General features: G+C 42.4%; 1 protein-coding gene across 1 annotated transcript in view; it reads right to left on the bottom strand.

Annotated features, from left to right (window-relative positions):
* The window catches only part of TASP1 (taspase 1), a 242,379-nt gene extending 237,396 nt beyond the window's left edge, over window positions 1-4,983 (bottom strand). Inside the window, exon 1 of the mRNA XM_082670290.1 lies at window positions 4,943-4,983. The gene's annotated coding sequence lies outside the window, so the exon portion shown is untranslated. The remainder of the gene's footprint in view (window positions 1-4,942) is intronic.
* Window positions 4,984-21,601: the final 16,618 nt, after the last annotated feature.

Below are 21,601 nucleotides of genomic sequence, written 5' to 3'. Positions count from 1 at the left end.
AGACATTTTAGCAAGTAAAAAACACGTGGTACAGAAGTATATGCAGTACCATATTTTGAGGGAGGGGAGAAAAAAATACAGTTAAATATATATATGCAAAGCACAATCTGGAAGAATATATCAAAAAATAGCATTAATAGTGGTTACCAGAAGATTTGGGTGACTGGTGGACAAAGGAGGGATGGAAATTTCACTGTTCACCATTGTGTACCTTTTGATTTTGAAAATCTGAATTCATTACTTACAAAAAAAAAAGCTTTTTTATACATTTATTTATGAGAACACAGGTAACTAGCCAAGTCCAAGCCCCAAAATAGGGCAAGCCTATGGGATCCCACTTCAAACCTTCACTAAGAGGAGAAATGCCATATTCTGAAGGTTCTGAACACTCATCCCACCTACAGAAGGAATAGACAAAAACATGGCCAATCAACAATACTGGCCAGGGCTTCCCTGGTGTACTGAGCCCACGTGCCACAACTACTGAAGCCTGTGCGCCTAGAGCCCATGCTCTGCAACAAGAGAAGCCACGACAATGAGAAGCCCGCAACGAAGAGTAGCCCCCGCTCACCACAACTAGAGAAAGCCCGCGTGCAGCAACAAAGACCCAACACAGCCATAAATTAATTAATTTTTTAAAAAATACTGGCCCAAGAGGTCTTTTTTGGTTTTGTTTTTCTGGATTTTGAACCTCTAGGGCCACACAAACCCCAGATAATCCTAATTTAAAAATAAATAAAATTAGTATTTGATCTCTACAGTTAAGACTAAGGAGTAAAAAAATAAATCATGACCAAAGATTGACATCAAATATATACCATCCTTTTCTAACTCACCTTGTAGTCATCTTGGACTGCGCCCAGTTTCCAAATCCTATAGATTTCTTCTCAAGCATTTAACTTCCTTCTCCCTACTGCCTTGACCCTTGTTCAGCTCACATACCTCTTAGCATAAGCATTACAAAAAGCATATTAACTTTTCTCCCCAAATCCAGGCTGTCATAAAACAACCATCTACAAAAGGCTGCCAAAATAAATCTCATAAAGGACAATGCTAATCAAGACAAACAGCATGCCAAAAGACATGAGCAGGCAATACATAAAAAAAGAAATATAAACTGGATATCCAATATTAAAGAAAGAATATTCAAAGAAATACAAGAAAAAAGAAGGAAGAAATCTAATTAGCACTGTATTGCCATCATAAACTGATGTACCCGTTTTGAAAAGGAATGTGCCAGAAAGTACCAAGAGCCTTAAAATATATAATTTTGTATATACCCGCTCCCCAGAGATACTTTATATATGAACTAGTCTATATAGACACAAATAATACTACCATGGATTCCTCTAAAGAGTACTGGGAGACTGGAGAAGAGGGAGGGGCAAGGATGAAAGGGAAAATTGATTTTTCTCCTAATAACATCTCATATTTGAATTTTTTTTTAAGTGGGTACTATTTACTAAAAAGAGAAGATTTAAGTTCTCTGTCTCTGGGACCAAGATGAATGTAAATTAACTTGATTATCAAGGGCAGAAGAGAAACTCAGAATAAAACACTTTCTTTGCTTCAGGGACTTTTATGGCACTGATTTAAGGTCTAAATCTTGACTCTATTTCTCTCAAAGATTGTTTCATTTTCCTACTGCATGTGATGACACTATTTTTTTTTTTCCATTAAGCCATTTAGAACACTACCACATGTCCCGTTTGCCTCTGGTGTTGAAGTTTTTCACTGTAGATTTACTTAGTCTTTTAGAAGCAATTGAAGGAGGAACGAAGTCATGGAATCCATTCATCTTAAGAGAAAGGCTTTTAGAGAAATCCAGCCCTTAAGCTATAGCAACTGATGAATAAAGAAGCATTTTGTTGCTCTTAACATCATGAGATTGAAGGTTTAATGCCTCATTAAATGAGCTCCAAAACATACTTATTTCATCTTTGACCCAGTAATTCCACTTCTGAGAACATTTTCTACCAAAATAATTTTAAATACAGAAAAGGTTTTATGCCTTTTATGCTGTGTTTAACATAGGATAATTTAGAAAAACAAAAATCTGGGAGCGACTTAAATACCCAACATAGAGAAATAGTTAAGAAAATGATAATCTATGTGTTTCCGATCAACTGGTTTTTGAAAAGGGTGCCAAGGCCATTCAATGGAAAAAGGACTTTTCAACAAATGGTGCTGGGAAAACTGGAGAGCCACATGCAAAAGAATAAAGTTGGACTGCACACCATATACAAAAATTAACTCTACATAAATCAAGCCCTAAATGTAAGAGCTAAAACTATATAAAACTCTTAGGGAAAAGAAAACAGGAGTAAATCATAATCTTGGATTTGGCAGTGGTTTTACATATGACACCAAAAGCACAAACAACCAAAAAAAAAAAAAAAACCAGATAAATTGGATTTCACCAAAATTTTAAACTTTTGTACTTCAAAGGACACCCTTCAAGAAAGTGAAAAGACACCCCACAAGACGGGAAAAAATGGAAGAAATATTGCAATCTGATAAGGGACTTGTGTCCAGACTATATAAAGAACCCATACAACTTTAAAATTTCTTTAAAATTTTTTTAATTCAATTTAAAATTGGGCAAAGGAATTGAAAGGACATTTCTCCAAAGATATACAAAGGGCTGATAGGCACAGAGAAAAGAAACTCAACATTATCAGACATCAGGGAAATGCAAATCAAAACCGCAAGATACCATTCCACAACCAATGGAATGGCTATAATCAAAAAGACAGACAATAAGTGTTAGCAAGGATATGGAGAAATCAGAACCCTCATATCCTGCTTGTGCAGGCCACCTTGGAAAACACCTGGCAGTACCTCAAAAAGTTAAACAGTTACCACATGCCCCAGCAATTCCACTCCTAGGTATACATCTAAGAAAACTGAAAACATACGTCCACACAAAAACTTGTACATGAATGTTTATAGCAGAATTATTCATAATAGTCAAAAAGTGGAATCAATCCAAATGTCTATCAACTGATGATGGATAAACAAAACGTGGCATAGTTACATAATGGAATATTATTCAGCCATACAAAGGAGTGACGTACTGATACATAATACCACATGGATGAACCTTGAAAACATTATGCTAAGTGAAAGAAGGCAGACAACAAAAAGCCACATATTATACGATTCCACTTACATGAAGTATCCAGAATAGGAAAATCCATAGACACAAAGTAGATTAGTGGTTGCCAGGGGTGGGGGAACAAGGGGAGGAGAGATCAATGGTGAGTAACTATAAGGGTACAGAGTTTCTTTTGGAGGTGATGAAAAAGTTATGAAATTAGATAGTGATGATGAGTGCACAACGTTGTGAATATACTAAAAACCACTGAAATTTAAATTTAAAAGGGTGGAATTTTATGAATTATATCTCAAAAAAATCCGTGTAATAGACACAATGTATAAAACATGCTTTTTGGTTAAAATCACATTTTATACACATACACTATGATGCTAAGTAGGTTAAGAATACGCTACTTTGGGGCTTCCCTGGTGGCGCAGTGGTTGAGAGTCCACCTGCCAATGCAGCGGACGCAAGTTCGTGCCCCGGTCCGGGAGGATCCCACATGCCGCGGAGTGGCTGGGCCCGTGAGCCATGGCCGCTGAGCCTGCGCATCCGGAGCCTGTTCTCCACAACGGGAGAGGCCACAACAGTGAGAGGACCGCGAACCGCAAAAAAAAAAAAAAAAAAAAGAATATTCTATTTTTTAAATGTAGGGAATTCCCTGGCAGTCCAGTGGTTAGGACTCCCAATGCTCTCACTGCCAAGGGCCCAGGTTCAATCCCTAGTCGGGGAACTAAGATCCCACAAGGCACACAGTGCAACCAAAAGAAAAAAAAAAGTAGAAAGAAAGAGATCAAAATGTTGGGCTGAGGGCTTCCCTGGTGGCGCACTGGTTGAGAGTCCGCCTGCTGATGCAGGGAACACGGGTTCGTGCTCCGGTCTGGGAGGATCCCACGTGCCGCGGAGTGGCTGGGCCCGTGGGCCATGGCCGCTAAGCCTGCGCGTCCGGGGCCTGTGCTCCGCGGCGGGAGAGGCCACAACAGTGAGAGGCCCGTGAACCACCAAAAAAAAAAAAAAAAAAAATGTTGGGCTGGGGCTGGTGGAACCACAGATGATCTCTTTTTTAATATTTCTACATTTTCCAGATATTCTTTAGTAAGCAGGTACTGCTTTGTATAAGTGGGGGGAAAGCTTTATTTAAACAAAAAAGCAAATTATTAAACTCCCAAGTGTATGAAAATTCCTTAGCTTAGTATGCAATGATCTCAGTCACATGGTCCCCAAAATACCTTTCATTCCCCTCCCCTACAGAGGCGAATCAAGTTGAACTCCCTCCTTCCGGAAACACGATGCCCTCTATTTTCAGGGCACCTCCAGTTCCTGTTTTCCACCCTCTCCAGTTGCTCCTTTTCCATCTTCTTGGGCCTTTCCTCTTCCTTCTCCACCTGAGCAGTAAATGCTAACGTTCCCCGGGACTCTAACCAGGCCTCTATTACACTATAGGGCTGCTTTCCCCCACCTGCCACGCAGGACCAGGGCGCACACCCTCGGGTCTCTACGAGCCTCGAACTCGGAGAAACCGCAGCCCGAGACTGCAAAGTGGGTGAAGGACTGCAAGAACTCCCTCCCCACACACAGACAGTCCCTTCCCCGGAGAGGGCATGAAGCCGCCAAGCTGCAGCCGCTGGGAGGGGCCCGGCGCGGGCCCCACGCGCGACCGAGACTCGGGCACGAGGGACGTCCCGAGTCCCTTCCTCCAGCACCGCCCCCAGCAAGGGGCATCCGGCGCGCCGCCCGCACCCGGCCCCGGAGAGGACGTCCCAGCGAGAGCGCGGCGCCCGGACAGAGGCAGCGCACGTCGGCAGCAAGGGCGCGGACAGCGTGAGAAAGAGAGACACTCACCCGCGTCAGCCCCGAGCCCTCACAGCACCGGAAGTAGTCACCCACCCGTTGCCAGGGTGAGGAAGCGAGGGTGACGTCAAGGTTTTCCATTGGCCGTGAGCATAACCACGTGGCCGGAAGCAAGCGCCCACACTCTGCTTGGTCTCCTCCCTCTGCCCCGGAGTGGTTCACCTGGTCGGGGAGGTGCAGGGAGGACACCACCTGGAGCCTCGCCGTGAGCTGCGCAGGCGCCGTTGCCTATCTCTCGTCACCCCGCCTCTTAATGAGCCGGAAGGATGTGATCGTCTTATCTGGGTGGTTGGCAGACTAGCGATGTGTTGCGGAATGAAGTTAAACTAGTCATCATTTATTAAGATGTCACTTAAGAACTTAATTTCATTCAATCCTTGCAACCCCCCCACACAGTAGGGAAAACTAGAGTTCTGCCTGGATTACATGTGGGAGGAAAGGGCTAGCCTTGCCCTGGGGAGAAGGAAAATGCCGGTGGCCTTTCTTTTAGCCTCTAGCATCTAAGACCAAGACCTAGTAACATTATGTAATCTCTTTAATGTTTCCTTGTAACTATTAACATGAATAGTTACCATGTAACTGTAACCGAAAGTGGGATCCGGCTGCTTGCCGCTCAAAAGCAAATAAAGAAGAGGCAAGGTTGGTGGAAAGGAAAGTTTGCTTTATTTTGGATGTTGGATGTTGGCAAGCGGGCCGGGGGGCAACGCCTGTCCAAAGGCCAACTTCCCCAGACTGACAATCAGTGAGCAAGAGCTTTTATAGGTGGAGGGAGGGGGCTACATGCAGAAACAGCACAGTCAGCTCTGACAGTCATCTTAATCATGAGGTGATCTGACCAGTGTTCATCTGGATTGTTTTAAGTACAGTCAGTCTTCAGTTCCAGGGTCGGTTTGTTCCCATCTCCTTGAGGCCAGTTCTTGGAATTGTGGCAGCTTATGTCATGGCTACAGTCTGGTCATCATGTTGTCAACTTCTTCCACCTGGCGGGGGTTTCAGTATGTACAAGACAGCTCACAGGATATGGCTCAGAATATTAACAAGACAGCTCACAGGATATGGCTCAGAATATTATCTATAGCCCTTGAGAAGGAACTAAAGGTCCCTGACTATGCTTAATGACTAAATTATTATTATTCGGTCTCCTTTGACTGTTTTGCTTTGTTTCTGCATTTTCTCATTTCTCCGATTAAACTTATTCTTCAGCTAAAGTTTTTCCACAGACAAAAGGCAGGCTGAGGACATGGGGGCAAGGACCATAGGGTCCTGCTCCATTTCATAACCACCATTAAACCTGTCTTGGGAAGCAGAGATTAAAAGGAGTAGTTCTGGATAGCTCTCAAAGTATGGTCCTATCACCTGGACTCGTAGCAGAAATGTGAATTCTTAAGCTTTACCCCAGACTTGCTAAATCAGAAACTTTGGGTTTGGGACCCAACAATTTGATTTAACAAGCTGTCTGAGTGGATCAGACACAACTAAAATTTGAGAACCACTGAAACAGAGGGACTTTCTCTTTAGCCTAGTTGCAGAGGTGGGTTGGGGGGTGATGGAAGGAGTGCCTCAGAAGGGGGAGCAATCAAGCTGTGTACCTCCAGCAATCAAGAATGAGAGTAAGGGGACTTCCCTGGTGGCCCAGTGGCTAAGACTCCATGCTCTCAACACAGGGGTCCCGGGTTTGATCCCTGGTCAGGGAACTGGATCCCACATGCCGCAACTAAGTATTTGCATGCCACAACTATAGATCCTGTGGGCCGCAACTAAAGATCCCACATGCCGCAACAAAGATCCCTCATGTGGCAACAAAGATCCCGCATACCACAACTAAGACCCGGCACAGCCAAATAAATAAATATTTTTTTAAAAAAAAGAATAAGAGTGAGGAAGGCAATTTGGGGCTAGTATGGGAGACCCCAGAACTGATTCCCCTGGGATTCCTAGATAAATGTTTGTGTTAATTGTACAGGAAAGACTTTTCAACTGCTAGTAATTCCAAATTCATTTTATTAACTTTTGTATTCTCCAACATATTTTTCTGCTAATATTTTTCTCTATGAACAAAAATAAAAGGGCATAAAAAGGTCTACTGTGAAAGTTATCTATAAAAACAGAATTTTAGATTTAAAAGGGAATGTAGGACTCTATATTAAAGTAAGTGGTTTAAAAAAGAAAAAACATGTGTTTAAGTCAGGATAGACAGAGGTAGTGCAGTGGTTAAGAGCAAGGATTCTAGAAGCAAGAGAATCTGTGTTCATATCTCAGCCCTACCACCTACCAATTGAGTCACCTTGAACAATTTACTCAATCTTTCTGTGACTCAGTTTCCTCACTTGTAAAATGAGGAAAATAACAGAATCTCTCATAGAGCTGTTCTGTGGAATAAATAAGGTATGTGAAGTACTTAGGAAAGTATCAGGCCCATAATAAGTAATCAATAAATGTTACTTAAAAAAAAAAAAACATTAAGTTCAGGCTTGTTACTATAAAATATGCAAAGACTCAAACTTCTTTCTCAAATAAATGACACAATGGTATTAAATAAACCAAAAATGTCCAGTTTGCTCTTGGAGTAACTGTTATTAAAATTTGGAAAATAGGGCTTCCCTGGTGGCGCAGTGGTTGAGAGTCCGCCTGCTGATGCAGGGGACGCGGGTTCGTGCCCCGGTCTGGGAAGATCCCACATGCCGCGGAGCGGCTGGGCCCGTGAGCCATGGCCGCTGAGCCTGCGCGTCCGGAGCCTGTGCTCTGCAACGGGAGAGGCCACAACAGTGAGAGGCCCGCTTACCGCAAAATTAAAAAAAAAAAAAAAAATTTGGAAAATAAATTAGTACTGTGCAATTGGAAGGTAAATTCTATATAATATAGGCATTCATGTATTGAACAGATAATTAATTAGATCTTATGCATTATACATGAGAGGTGCTGAGGATGTGAAGGCTTGAAAGAAGGATTGGAGGGGGCTTCCCTGGTGGCGCAGTGGTTGAGAGTCCACCTGCCGATGCAGGGTCACGGGTTCGTGCCCCAGTCCAGGAAGATCCCACATGCCGTGGAGCGGCTGGGCCCGTGAGCCATGGCTGCTGAGCCTGCGCGTCCGGAGCCTGTGCTCCGCGACGGGACAGGCCACAACGGTGAGAGGCCCACATACCGCAAAAAAAAAAAAAAAAGAAGGATTGGAGGACCAGAGAGGTCAGCAAACAGTCAATTCCAGAGCCAAGCACACCCAGCCCCAAAGGTGACACCATCAAGAAACAACTGTACCGATGAACCGGTTTGCAGGGCAGAAATAGAGACACAGATGTAGAGGACAACCGTATGGACACCAAGGGGGGAAAGCGGTGGGGGTGGGTGGGTGGTGTGATGAACTGGGAGTTTGGGACAAAATAGATAACTAATAAGAACCTGCTGTATAAAAAATAAATAAAATTTTTTAAAAAAAGAAGCAGCTATACCTCCACAGGTGTACATATATAAGGATAAAAGAGGCCAACTTGTCCTCAGATAATGTACAGTTTAAATCTTATATATGCATGTGTGTGTGTGTGTGTGTGTGTGTGTGTGTGTGTATGTTCAGTCCCCAGACCATGTCAGGAGATCATTAGTATCAAACTGTTATTTTATAATAATACTAAGATATTTATTTATCTTCCTATTCTCATTCTCTTACAAGCGTAAAATGTGCAAAAATTTCATAGATAGGATTTCAAATTTCATATTGCAACTAACTTTTAAAAAACCACCACCTGTTCAGTTTTGGTGTACTATCCAAAAAAAAGTATGCACAATTATCTGATAAGGCCATTAAAATATTCTGTCCTTCTCCAGCTACAATCTGTGGCAGGCTGGATTTTTTTTTTACATACTTCAACCAGCACAACATATCACATCAAATTGAATTCAGAGGCAGAAAGGAGAATATAGCTGGCTTCTTTTAAGAGATTTGCACAAATGCAAAAGATAACACTTTTCTCTCTACCTTTTTTGTTTGTTTTCAGAAAATACAGTTATTTATCAAAATACAGTATTTATATTAACATGCAATGGATTTATTTTTAAACAAAAATATTGTTTTATATTTTGGTTTTAATCTTTAATACGGTAAATATTAATAAATATAACCCACATGAACAAAATATCTGGAGCATTCTCAATTATTTTTAGGAGCAAAAAGTTGTCCTGAAATGAAAAGTCAGGTAACTGCTGATACAATTATTATAAATTTAGTCTGTATAGGATAGTAGTTATTTGGAAGGACCTTGAAATCAAATAAACCTGGGTCTATCTCCTGGATGTGCCACTTACTAGATGCCTAATATTGAACAAGTTACATAACCTTTCCTAACTTTGTTTTTCTTATCTGGAAAATGGAAGTAACAACCTACTTCGTGGGATTGTTCGAGAATAATTAATGTAATGCATGTAAAATATTTAGCATATTGGCATTGTATAATAATAAGTGCAATGAGTAAGAAATTAGTACTTGACTATAACAGATGTAACATATAAAAGTATTTGAGAAAGCAAGGAATAGGCAAGGAAAAGTCAGGAAAGAAGAGACAAGCATTTCAAGCAGAGAGAACAGCATATGCAAAACCACAAAAACCTGCAAAGGACTGAATTCTGGGAACTCTAAATAGCTCATAACTAAGGGATCATAAAGTGGAAGAAAGTACTGACTGTTATGTGAGGAATAAATTATGGAGATCTTATGCCATTCTGTGGAGTTTGGATTTTAGCCTGTAGTCTGTGGACAGCTACTATATCATTTTGAACAGAGTAGTGACAACGATCATATTTGCATATTGATACCCCTCCCATCTAAAGGTGTGTCTATGTTCCCTCCTCTTGAATCTGGGCTGGCTTTTGACTTGTAGGATAAGTGACTCTAGGTGACTTCTAAGGAAAGGTCACAGAAGCAATGCAGTTTGTGGTTCCCTCTTGGAATACTTTACTCTTGACTCCCAGCCACCATGCTCTGAGGAAGCCCAAGCAGCCACACGAGGAGACCATGTATAGATGTTGTGACCAGCAGCCCCAGATAAGGTCCCAGCTGGCAGCCAGCACTGACTGTTGGACCAGTAAGTGAATGGGCCTTTGGAAGATTCCAGTCCCTAATCCTGGATTAACTTCCAGCCTTCTGTTCTTATGGAAGGTGGTTTGTGTGTTTCCCAGTGTAGGCTGCAGACATCATCAGCAGAGACAAGCCTTCTCCACATGTCCTTTCCAAACCCTGATCCACAGAACCCGTGAGCATAATAAAATTGTTTTTGTTTTACACGTCTATGTTTATACTTCTACCAGTACTTATCACAGGCTCCAACAGCACTGCCACAGCTTACCAGCTCTTGTGTAGCTTTTCCTTTGTTAATTTTCTACCACTGACTTCTAGGGGTAGGAGGGAAAGTTTATTACATCGTAACAGTAACAATTTATTACACGGCAATAGTAAGTGGAACAGATTTTGTTACTTGGAAGTGGAATCTGTCATAACAAAACAACATAATAACATAACAAAAGTAAACCATATGGCACTGGCACTGAGACTCTGTGAAGCAGCAGGGGTGGGAGAGGATCCTACAGGAGAATGTTAGCAGAAGCCTAAAAGGCCTTGAGGAAGCCGCAGTAGGGCTCAGAAAAAGCTAAGGGGGGTACTGTTGGAAGATGGAGGAAAGGATCTCCCGTTCATAGTGCCAGAAAATTGGCCCAAGCTTTGGGGAACAGACATAAACCATCCCTACTGTGCCCTGTCTGAATTTCTGACCAAAGAATCTCTAAGTGTAATAAAATGGACACTTCACAAAGAGGGAATACCACCTAATGACAGAGGCAGAGATCAGAGTGAGGCAGCTGCGAGGCAAGGAATGTCCAAGATCAAGACTACCACCGGAAGCTAGAAAATGCAAGGATGATCATACCCAGAGTCTTAAAGTGAACATGGCCCTGCTGAAACCTTGATTTTGAACTTCTAGCCTCCAGAACTGTGAGAAAACAGATTTCTCTTGTTTTAAACCACCCAGTTCGTTGTACTTTGTTACAGCAGTCCTAGGAAACTAACACAAATAGTTTTGCTAAGACCATCCTAGTACGTGTCTTTTGTTATACCTAGGAACACATTCTTAACGCTCATAGTTCTAGAGGTTGACTGGGGTCAGCTGAGCAGTTTTCACTTGGGGGTCTCTCACGCAGTTGTAATTATATGGCAACTGAGGCTAGAGTCACCTGAAGGCTTCTTCACTCAATGTCTGATGGCTGGGCTGGTGTAACTGGAACAGCTGGACACTGGTTGGGCATCTCTCCACTTGCAGCCTCTCTGTGTGACTTGGGTTTCCTCACAACATGGAGGTCACAGTGCAGTTGGACATCATACATGGCAACTGACTTTCCCGATGAGCATTCTAAGAAAAAGGAAGTGGACGCTGCCAGTCCTCTTAAACTAGACCCAGAACCAGCAGAGTGCACACAACGCCATATGGAAGGCCAGTCAAAGGCCACATCTGATTTAAAGGAGTGTGTCATTCCCTCCACCTTTTGATGGGGACAATGGCCCGTGCCTTTAAAGGGGGATGGGATTGAGGGCGGCATTCTTGGAGACAAACTGCCATACTCAGTAAGGGTTCAGTGGTTGCATGTGACCAAGACCCCCTTTGGTTAAGTAAAGCCAAAAAATGAGTGTATTAAATGGATGGGGTAGCTCACAGAAACATAGGGAAAACTCTCAGAAAAGATAGGAACCAGAAAAGTTCTAGCTACCTAGCAACTACTAATGGACAAGCTTTTCCAGGGACAACCATGGGATGAATCAACTTCATCTATTTCTGCTACTTGTGTCTCTTTCTTCAAGATTTAAATTCCAGGATAAAACATATATATGGCATAAATTGGATCATGCTTTCACACCTTGTCCAAGAGAAGACAAGATCCTCAAACTCATAATCCCACAAAAACTACATAAAATGAGGGGAGGAAATTGAGAAACGTTTCCAAGAGCAGGAGACGTGTATGCTAGACTGCAAAAAACAAAATATGCTCATTGTTCAGGATGCTTTGAGTGTAACTTTGCCTAAAATAATAGGAGCAGTCAGGATCTTCCCCCTCCCTATGATTTCCTTTTCTTACTATCTACCTATGCAATATTGTCTATTTCTGTAAATTCAATGCTGTTTCAGCAAATTTAAAGCATATCATTTGTTTGGAACTATTAACCCATATTATTTTATATAGTTTAGAACCAATAACATTTTTCCTTCCTTTATAATCTTTACAAGGAAGAATGCACCTAACAGTATTAGGGGAGTGGCAGGGAAATCAAGGTTATTTAGCTTCTATTCCAATGTTTCTCTTAAGTGTGAGGATGACATTGGAGGAAATTTTATGTTAAGCTGCACTTTTTCTTTTTTACTTCTTATTATGGAAATTTTCAAAGATATAAAAGAGTAGAGAGAATAGTATAAGTCATCCCATATTCCAATCACTAATGAATCCATAGTTTATCTGGATTTATTCTGGCCGCTCATACTTTGTTAGCAGATGCCTCTGGTGTCTGTACCTCATCTCCTTGGCTGACTCTGAGTTCATCTCCAGCAGGCAGCTCCAACTTGCACTGTCAGCTTCCCTGTCTTTCTGGAAGTGCTTGGGCAGTAACACCCCCTAGGGGCAACACTCAGCCGAAGAGCTGTTTAAAGGCTCCAGTCTTCTGTCCTTCAGGCCAATCTGGAAGGCATTCTGTAAGCTTCTCAGAGTTTTCAGGGCTGCCCACAGCAGCGTGGATGAAGCATCCTTTCACTGGCTTTTCCTGCCTCCCTACCTCAGTCTCCATAGTCCCTCACTTCTGCTTCCTTAAGCCACCTGCCAAAAACCTCCTGGACTTGATCCTCTCTCAGGGTCTGTATTCAGGGGAACCCAAATTAAGATTGACCTCCTTCATCCAGTCACATCTTTTGGTTACCATCAAAGCCTAATATTCATTTCTATGAAGCTCATTTTGCAGACAGGACTCAAGATACTTTTCAAGATGCTGGCTAAGGTGGCTAACTGCTGTAGAAAAATTAGAAGCAGCATAATTCTGCTTTTCTACAAAAAATTAAGGGTAGCAGTCTCTTCCAATATTCCCGCTTAGCTAAAAATTGGAAGGAGGGGAGGAAGGAAGGAAGGAAGGAAGGAAGGAAGGTAGGAAGGAAGGAAGGTAGGAAGGAAGGAAGGGCAAGGGGAAGGAAATAGATGACCTGTTCTTTCTGACAGTTTCTAAGACAGAACTAAAGTGTGATTTAGTAGCTGAACATAAATAACTTGATCCACCCAATCTGAATTCTGAGATTTCCTTCCAAATCCCAGACCAGAGCTTTCTAACCCCTGAGCCTCCTTAGGATGTGTTAGCAAGTGAATTGGCTGTCAGCACCTTGGGACCTGGGAACACACCCAGGCCTCCAGGGAAGGTGGGCCCAGGGGTCAGAGGACAGAGCGATTGTAGCCTAGGGTCTCTAATGGGAAACAGATGCTCCCAGCTGTCACCTGCCATCAGCCTGCTCACTGACTATTTTCAGTCCTGGCTCCTTCTAGATCCATCCAGCTGTATAAACACACTTTTATCCACAAGCTGACTGTGGGAGCAGCCAATGAATCTGTCTTCTTTTCTATTAGGAGAGCCTGCCTGTGTTGAATCCAAGGCTTAACTCATCAGAATAACAATTAAACAAAGGTGGATTTTTTTTTCTTTTCCTTTTCTTTGTAATTTTTAGTCTCTATTTTCTTTGCTATCAAGATGCCTGTGTGGTATTAGCTGATGGTTCATCTACTGAGAGTTGAGGGCAAAAGGAATCTGTCTGAAATAAGAATGCTTTAAAGAGAGACGGAGAGGCAGGATGGGGGATCAGAATGCTTGAGTATTAGATGTAACCACATGTCCTTGGGAATATCACTTAACCTTTTGGGGCTTCATTTTCCTTTATCTGTGAAATGAAGGAGTTAAGCTACCTGATATCTAAGGAATTTTCCCATTACTAACATTTTAAATAATTTGTCATTTTTCTGACTTTATATATATATATATTTTTTTACATATTCTTTCATTTGACAAACGCTTTCTGAGTATATATAAGGTACATAGCAGTCTGATCAGCACCTACAAAATATTAGCGCTAAAAGATTCCTTAGAGAGGCCAGGCTATAGTAGGCATTTGTTTTCTTTTCTCTCTCCAGCATCCCTTCCCTTTTCTCCCTGGTAATAACATCCCTTGGACTATGGAAACTGATCCCCACCCCCATTTTATGTGGCTTTGCTGGGTCTTCCAGTCAGTGCCCTGGCAGCCTGACCCAGGTACGAGCATGTGACCCAGGCGCGGCTAATTACATACTATACTTGGGGCTGTAAGTCTAGGCTCATGACTCATTTCAGGCCAATCCAAATTCTTCCCTAGAATCTTATATTATGGATTTTTGAAGAGAGGATCCTCTTTTACACGTTAGGTTATTAAATTGAAAGAGGTAAAATCTGTGGCCATTCCCTTTCCCTGTTGCATGGAGAGTCCATCTGGAGTTAGAAGAGCTAAAGGCAATACATGAGGAGAAGCAGAGTCAAGAGATGGGGAGAAATTTCAAATGGTCTGGTTTGAAGCCTTTCCCTCCCAGTTACATATGTCAATCAATCTCTATCTATCTATCTGTCTGTCTCTCTCTCTCTCTGTCTCTCTCAGTTAGTTTGAGATGGCTTAGTGTCACTTCCAACCAAAAGAGTCCTGACTAATAGAGAGTCAAACTATTTTTTTAATATAATTCTCACAGTGTTTGAGATTTGTCCAAGGTTACATGGCAAGTGAATGGCAGAGCTGGGACCCAATCAACTCTGACTCCTGACTTCTCCTGACTTCCAAACCAGTTCTTTTATTCTTTGTGTTTCTTCCAACTTTGTATGATGAAAATTTCCAAACGTACAGAAAACTTGAAAAATAAAAAAAAGCAAGCACCTGTATATCTACCACCTAGATTTTACAATACCATTTACATTTCACTGTACTTGCTTTATCACATATCTAGCCATTACTCTATCCGGACATAAACCTATCTATTTTTAAAAAAATAAATTTCAAAGTAAATTGCAACCAGTTCTTTTTGTTGTGCCATATCTCAGCGTTTACAGGGATGGTGGTGTGTTGATGGGGCTTGGATGGGCAAGCTGTCTTGTCCACATGCACGCACAAGGGCCCCTCATGGTACACAATGGAGCCATGGATGGGAAAAGAAAGTAGTTGTTTTGTGAATCAGAAGCCTCCATAAATGAGAGTGGTGAGCCTAGGGGAGACCCACAATAAATAAGTAAAAGCATAAGTGGACAGTACAACAACATTAGTGATGAGTGTTATAAAGGAAATAAAGCAGAGAATGTCATAGTGCATGTCTGTGTATCAGGGAAAGCAATACTAGATCAACCCTAGGAAAGCCTCATAGAGAAGGTGACTTTTGGATTATACCTCAGTGAAGAAAGGAACCAACAATGACACCATCTGGAGGAACAAGATTCAGGCAGAAAGAAAAGCTAGTTCAAAGCCCTCAGGGTACTCCAGCAACAGAAAGAATCTTGGCAAAGTATCCTCCACCTCTTCCTCTGCATTATCCTTATCAACATCAACATCTTCATTAGGACTGGAAGTATTTGTGGTATATTTAATAATCAGTCATTGCTGTTTCTAGGTGAGTTGAATTATTACATCTAGTTGTAACTCTGTTAGCCAAACGGTATCTCAGTAACCCTGCCAGTCACTTTCTACACAAAGATAAACAGCTCCAAGAGTAGTTTTGACACACAGAAGCCCCATAAGCCTACAGAAACACCCTGGTCCTAGAAAGGAACATGCTGGTCTTTCACAATTACGCTGGTCCAGAGAACAGGCTCAAATTACATCCCAAACAACTCATGGTTTCTTATGCCTGCTCTTTTAACATCCTAATTGGCAGGCCCTTGGCCAAAAACACTGTTAGTTTATCTTGTGTAAATGGCTTAAATATGTGTTTTAGCATTAAAATGGTCCAAAACCAACACTTTGCATTGCTTTCAAGTGCCTTTTTGACCTGCCCTCAGTGGAAGCCAGATTAATTTAAAGATTTATAAGTGAAATGTCTTAATCTGAGCAACTGTTCTGCCCTCAGTGGTTCCAGGATCATGAGGAGATGGACCTCTTTAGTTTCTTTTATTTTCAGTATTTTTTTCTTTAATTGTTGAGATATTTGTTCAGAAATGAGCCCAGGAACATATGCTTCAAGTTTTATTTTTATGGCTTTTTAACCATGCCATGAATAATGTCCAAAACATCAATATTAAACGAAATTAATACCATGACTGATCGGGAGGACATTTGGATCTAGTATGTAGTTAACTGCATTTTTCTAGTCCAATTCTACAAGTATAGCATAGTAGAATTGGAATAGAAAAGTCCAAATATCCCTAGAAACAACCACATGGAATTTTTTAAATGCAGAAATTATATATACCATGGTCATTTAAAGCCAGATTTACCACTGGAAAAATTTATTTCCTGGGAACAAAGCCATATTTATTAAAGACAAATGTATTACAGGGGTGTCTCTCCGAATTCTCAAACTGTGAATTTTTGCACATAACAAACGTGAACACGTTGCCATGTTTCTGCAACTGTGGAGCCGGAAGAGGCTGTGGTGAATGCTGGTGGTACCCTCCGAGGTCTCTAACCATTTCTGGGCCCCTCCCTTGGCTTCTGTGCTCTTGCTTTTACCAGCCAGCCGGTCTGACTCTCTTCAGAGCCCATCCCTTGGGCAGCTGGAGCCACTTTGCCCACTTTGCTGAGAGCTCCAAGTGCCTGGGGGCCCACACATCCCCCTAGGGTGGCCTTTGGCCAACAAGGGCTGGTACTGGAATAGAAAAGCCCAGCTCCTTCCCTTGAGAAAGTACAAACTCAGAGGTATAATCTTGGCTCTCGAGTCTCCCCGTGGGATCAAGCAGAAGCTGTGGCTCTGTCTGAAATCACTCCTTTGCTTGGCTTCTCCCTCTTCCCCAGCTTGCCTCCTCCACTCCCTCACCTATTTCTTTTGGAAGTCCTTCCTTCACATGTTACTTGCATGCAAATCCTCATCTCAGGGTCTGCTTCTGAAGAACCACACATACCTGACAGGAAGTTCATCTGCTCCAATCCACTCAGTTCACAGATGGTTAACCCAATCCATCAATCCACAAACATTTGTGGAAGGCCTACTATGTGTTGGGCACACAGTAAGCATGGAGAAGGGGACCTCTGGCTAAGTGTAAATGACAGAGCTGTCTGACCGAGGGCCCACGTTATCTTCTGTCAGGGCCAGTGTGAGAGTCCAGGGGAAGGTGAAGGGGAAGGTGTCACCAGGGGAAGGTGTCACCAATGACAAGTGTGTGAAATCCCTCCTGCATTTCAATGTTTATTCCTAAGTTATTAACCAACACTCATGGAAGCTGGAAAAAAGAGAGAAACCTAATGAAGATGGATTGGAAAGTTATGCAAATCAGCTATACCCATGGAAAGTAGGCCAGTAGAAAAGTGTCTATAGATTTACCCGAGTCCAACAACATCCACTGAGAAACTCTGAAACAGTGTTATCTGATTATTGACATCATTTTCTTCTAGTCTCTATTACTTATCTTTAAGGTTTGCAAACATAAAACATAATGGTAGATAGGAAATTGTAGGAAGTGGTCTTATTTTGCCCCAAAGATCCTAAACACTCCTGTGGGAAGCTGCCAGTAAAAGTACCTCTAATCACACTCTTCTCTCTAGTCATCCATCCAATAAATATTACTAAGAAACAGGGATAAAGAGCAGCTGTCCAGGCTGGTCTTTGTTTCTTCTAGAACTCATTTCTAATCAAATAAACAAAAAACTATTGTGATTCAGATACCATCTGTGGTAGGTAGAATAAGATGTCTAATGTACTAATCTCAGGAACCTGTGAATATTTTATTTTACAAGGTAACGGGGCCTAAACCCCCAATTCCAACATGTATGTGTTTGGGATGTGGTGGTTTCCCCACACCAACAACCAATGCTCCAGACACCAGCTGGGTGTCCTGTCATTCAACTCAGTTCTGACACTAGCTACCTGGAGACAGCATCGGATTCCACAGGTGAAGGGCTCAGTCCCACTAGACTGCCCCCCACTTTCTGATGCCAATCGCAAGCCCAGGTTGTCACCTGTGCTTCTGACCAACCTGCTGTCGATTGGAGGTTCCTACAACCCTTCCTCAAGTTCCATTTATTTGCTACAGTAGCTCACAGAACTCAGGGAACATTTTACTTACTAGATCACCGGTTTATTATAAAAGGATGTAACACAGGAACAGCCAGATGGAAGAGATGTATAGGGCAAAGTATGGGGAAAGGGCATGGAGCTTCCATGCTCCCTTCAGGCACACCATTGTCCCCAAATCTCCATGTGTCCACCAACCCGGAAGCTCTCCAAACCCTGTCCTTTTGAGTTTTTATGGAGGCTTCATTACATAGACATGATTGATTAAATCATTAGCCATTGGCCACCCAGAGGCCGGGGGTTGGGACTGAAAGTTCCAACTGTCTAATTACACAGTTGGCTCTTCTGGCTACCAGTCCCATCCTTAGTAGCTTTCCAAAAGTCGCCTCATTAAATAACAAAATACACTGTTCGAGCTCTCATCACTTAGGAAATTCCAAGGGTTTGGGAGTTCTGTGCCAGGAGCAGCTTCAAAGACCAAATGTACATCTCTTATTAAAAATCACAATATATATGGAATTTAAGAAAAAAAAAATGTCATGAAGAACCTAGGTATAAGACAGGAATAAAGACACAGACCTACTAGAGAATGGACTTGAGGATATGGGGGGGGGGAAGGGTAAGCTGTGACAAAGCGAGAGAGAGGCATGGACATATATACACTACCAAACGTAAAATAGATAGCTAGTGGGAAGCAGTCGCATAGCACAGGAAGATCAGCTTGGTGCTTTGGAGAGGTGGGATAGGGAGGGTGGGAGGGAGGGAGATGCAAGAGGGAAGAGATATGGGAACATATGTATATGTATAACTGATTCACTTTGTTATAAAGCAGAAACTAACACACGATCGTAAAGCAATTATACTCCAATAAAGATGTAAAAAAAAAAAGCTTTAAAAAAAATCACAATATCACACAAGGCAAAGGAGAAATAAGATTGCAGATAGAACTAAGATTGCTAATCAGCTGATTTTAAAATAAGATTATCCTAGGTTGCCCTGATGGGCTCAATGTAATCAGAAGCATCCTTAAATGTGGAAGAGAGGAGCAGAAGCATCAATGTCAGAATAATGCTGTATGAGAAAGACTTGAGTGGCTACTGCTGGCTTTGAGGATGGAAGGGGGGACGGGGGTGGGTGACATGAGCAAAAGTGTGTGAGCGGCCTCCAGAAACTGGAAAAGGCAAGGACACAGATTCTCCCCTCAGGCCTCCGAAACAGAACACAGCCTTGCTAACACCTTGATCTTAGCCCAGTGAGACCCATTTCATACTACAGAATCGTAAGATTATAAATGTGTGTTGTTTAAAGCTACTAAATTTGTGGGAATTTGTTACAGCAACAATAGGAAACTGATATACCATCTGCTTTCCAGGTTCAATACAGCTTCTGAAGAAACTACAAAACCTACTCATGGGTCACAGCCATAGTTCTTATTCACTCAGTTTTGACTCCCCTGACCTGTATGTTAAATGTCCTGCCATTCTTTTTGGCTGTCACCAGGGTCTTCTGTGTTTTCCCTAACCCTCTGTTTACTCAACTCGATGGCAGTCAGGTTTCAAGGGCTATCACTTTCTTCTGGCCTCTCACATCAACCACCACGAATATTTTCAAGCTTAGAAGTGTTCGTTCCCCCTGCAATTTACAGGTGGGATGCCCAGCTTCCTTTTCTGCTTCCCCTTACATTTTTATATTCTGTTTAATTTGAGATTTTGGAGATGTGATGTTCTGTGATGGTGGCAATAAAAAATGAAATCCAGTTGGCTTTAGGACAACTGGACGGAAATTTCCAACTCCTCTGGACAAGATACATTAGGATCAAAGACACGGAGTGATGACATAAGTATCACCAAGGTCCCAAATAACTCCACATGCATTTACTCACATATTCATTCATTTACTGATTTAATTGTACATTAATAAATATTTATTGAGTGCCGACCATGTGCCAGGAACTGCTCTAGGAGCTGGGGATTCATCCGTGATGAAGAAACTTATATTCTGGTGCAGGGAGGCAGGCCATAAACTAGATAAGTAAATAATATAAGATGATGAAGATGGTAGATGCAATGAGAAAAAAAAGAGCAGGCTATTTGACATGGTGTCGTGATGCTCCCATTTACATTGGGTGGACAAAGTCAGCTTCGCTTTAAAAAGTGACATTTGAAAAAAGACTCGAAGGGGGACTTCCCTGGCTGTCCAGTGGTTAGGACTCGGTGCTTTCACTGCCACGGCCCCGTGTTCAATCCCTGATTGGGGAACTAAGATCTCACAAGCCACTCAGTGAGGCCAAAAGAAAAAAAAAGACTTGAATAAGTTGAGGGTCCCAGCCATTTCAGACCCAGGAAACAACCATTCCAATGGCCAAGAGGCAAGAAGAAGGCTGAGGGTTCAAGGAGTAGCAAGATCAGTATAACTGGAGCAGAAGCAAGTGGGGAGAGAGTTAGGAGACAGACACCGAGGCAACTGAGGGGAGGACTTGATTCTGAATGAAACAGAGAGCTATGATTCTGCACTCAAATACAAGGTGTGGTTTTTTCCCTCCACACCAAGCAATTCTCTGACAATGGCTGGGTGTCCTACCATTCAACCCAATTCTGACCCAGAGATAATGTCACATCCCACGGGTTAAGGGCTCAGTCCCACAAGGCTGCCTTCCCCCCACTTCAAACACCAGTTGCAAGTCCTGGTTGCCACCTGTTCTTCTGACCCCACTGCTTGTAGATTAGAGGCTCCAATGACCCCCTCCTTGGGTTTGAGTAATTCTCTACAGCAGCTCACAAAACTCAGAGAAATGTTTTACTTACTCAGTGGCTAGTTTATTATAAAAGGATATAACCTGGGAACAGTCAGATGTAAGAGATGCACAGGGCAAGGTATGTGGGAAAAGTTGCTAAGCTTCCATGCCCTCTCCAGGTGCGCCCCTCTCCCCAAGGAGTGTTCACCAACCCAGAATCTCTCTGAAGCCACTCCTTTCGGATTTTTATTAAGGCTGGTTTACATAGGTACAATTGATTAAATCATCGGCCACTAGTGATTGAACTCAACCTCCAGACCCTCACCCCTCCGCAGAGGCTGGGGAGTGGGACTGAAAGCTCCAACCCTCTAATCACGAGGTTGATTCCCCTGGAAACCTGCCCCCATCCTCAGGTGCTTTCCAAAAGCCACCTCACTGACATAAGAAAAGCCACCTTTAGGGACTGCTCTCACCACTTAGGAAATTCCAAGGGATTTAGGAGCTCTGTTCTAGGAAGGGGATGAAGACCAAGTATATATTTCTTAAAAGTCACAATATCACAGGAGCCATCACATGATTTTAAGACCAAGAGTGACATGATCTTACTATGCTTTAAATAAACTGTTCTCGTCACTGAGAATCAACTGTAGAGCAGCAATGGAAGAGCAGGGACACCATTCATG

This window comes from Grampus griseus (genome assembly GCF_964374135.1).
Source record: "Grampus griseus genome assembly, chromosome: 14".
NCBI lineage: Eukaryota > Metazoa > Chordata > Mammalia > Artiodactyla > Delphinidae > Grampus > Grampus griseus.
This window is presented reverse-complemented; position numbering and strand designations above follow the sequence as displayed.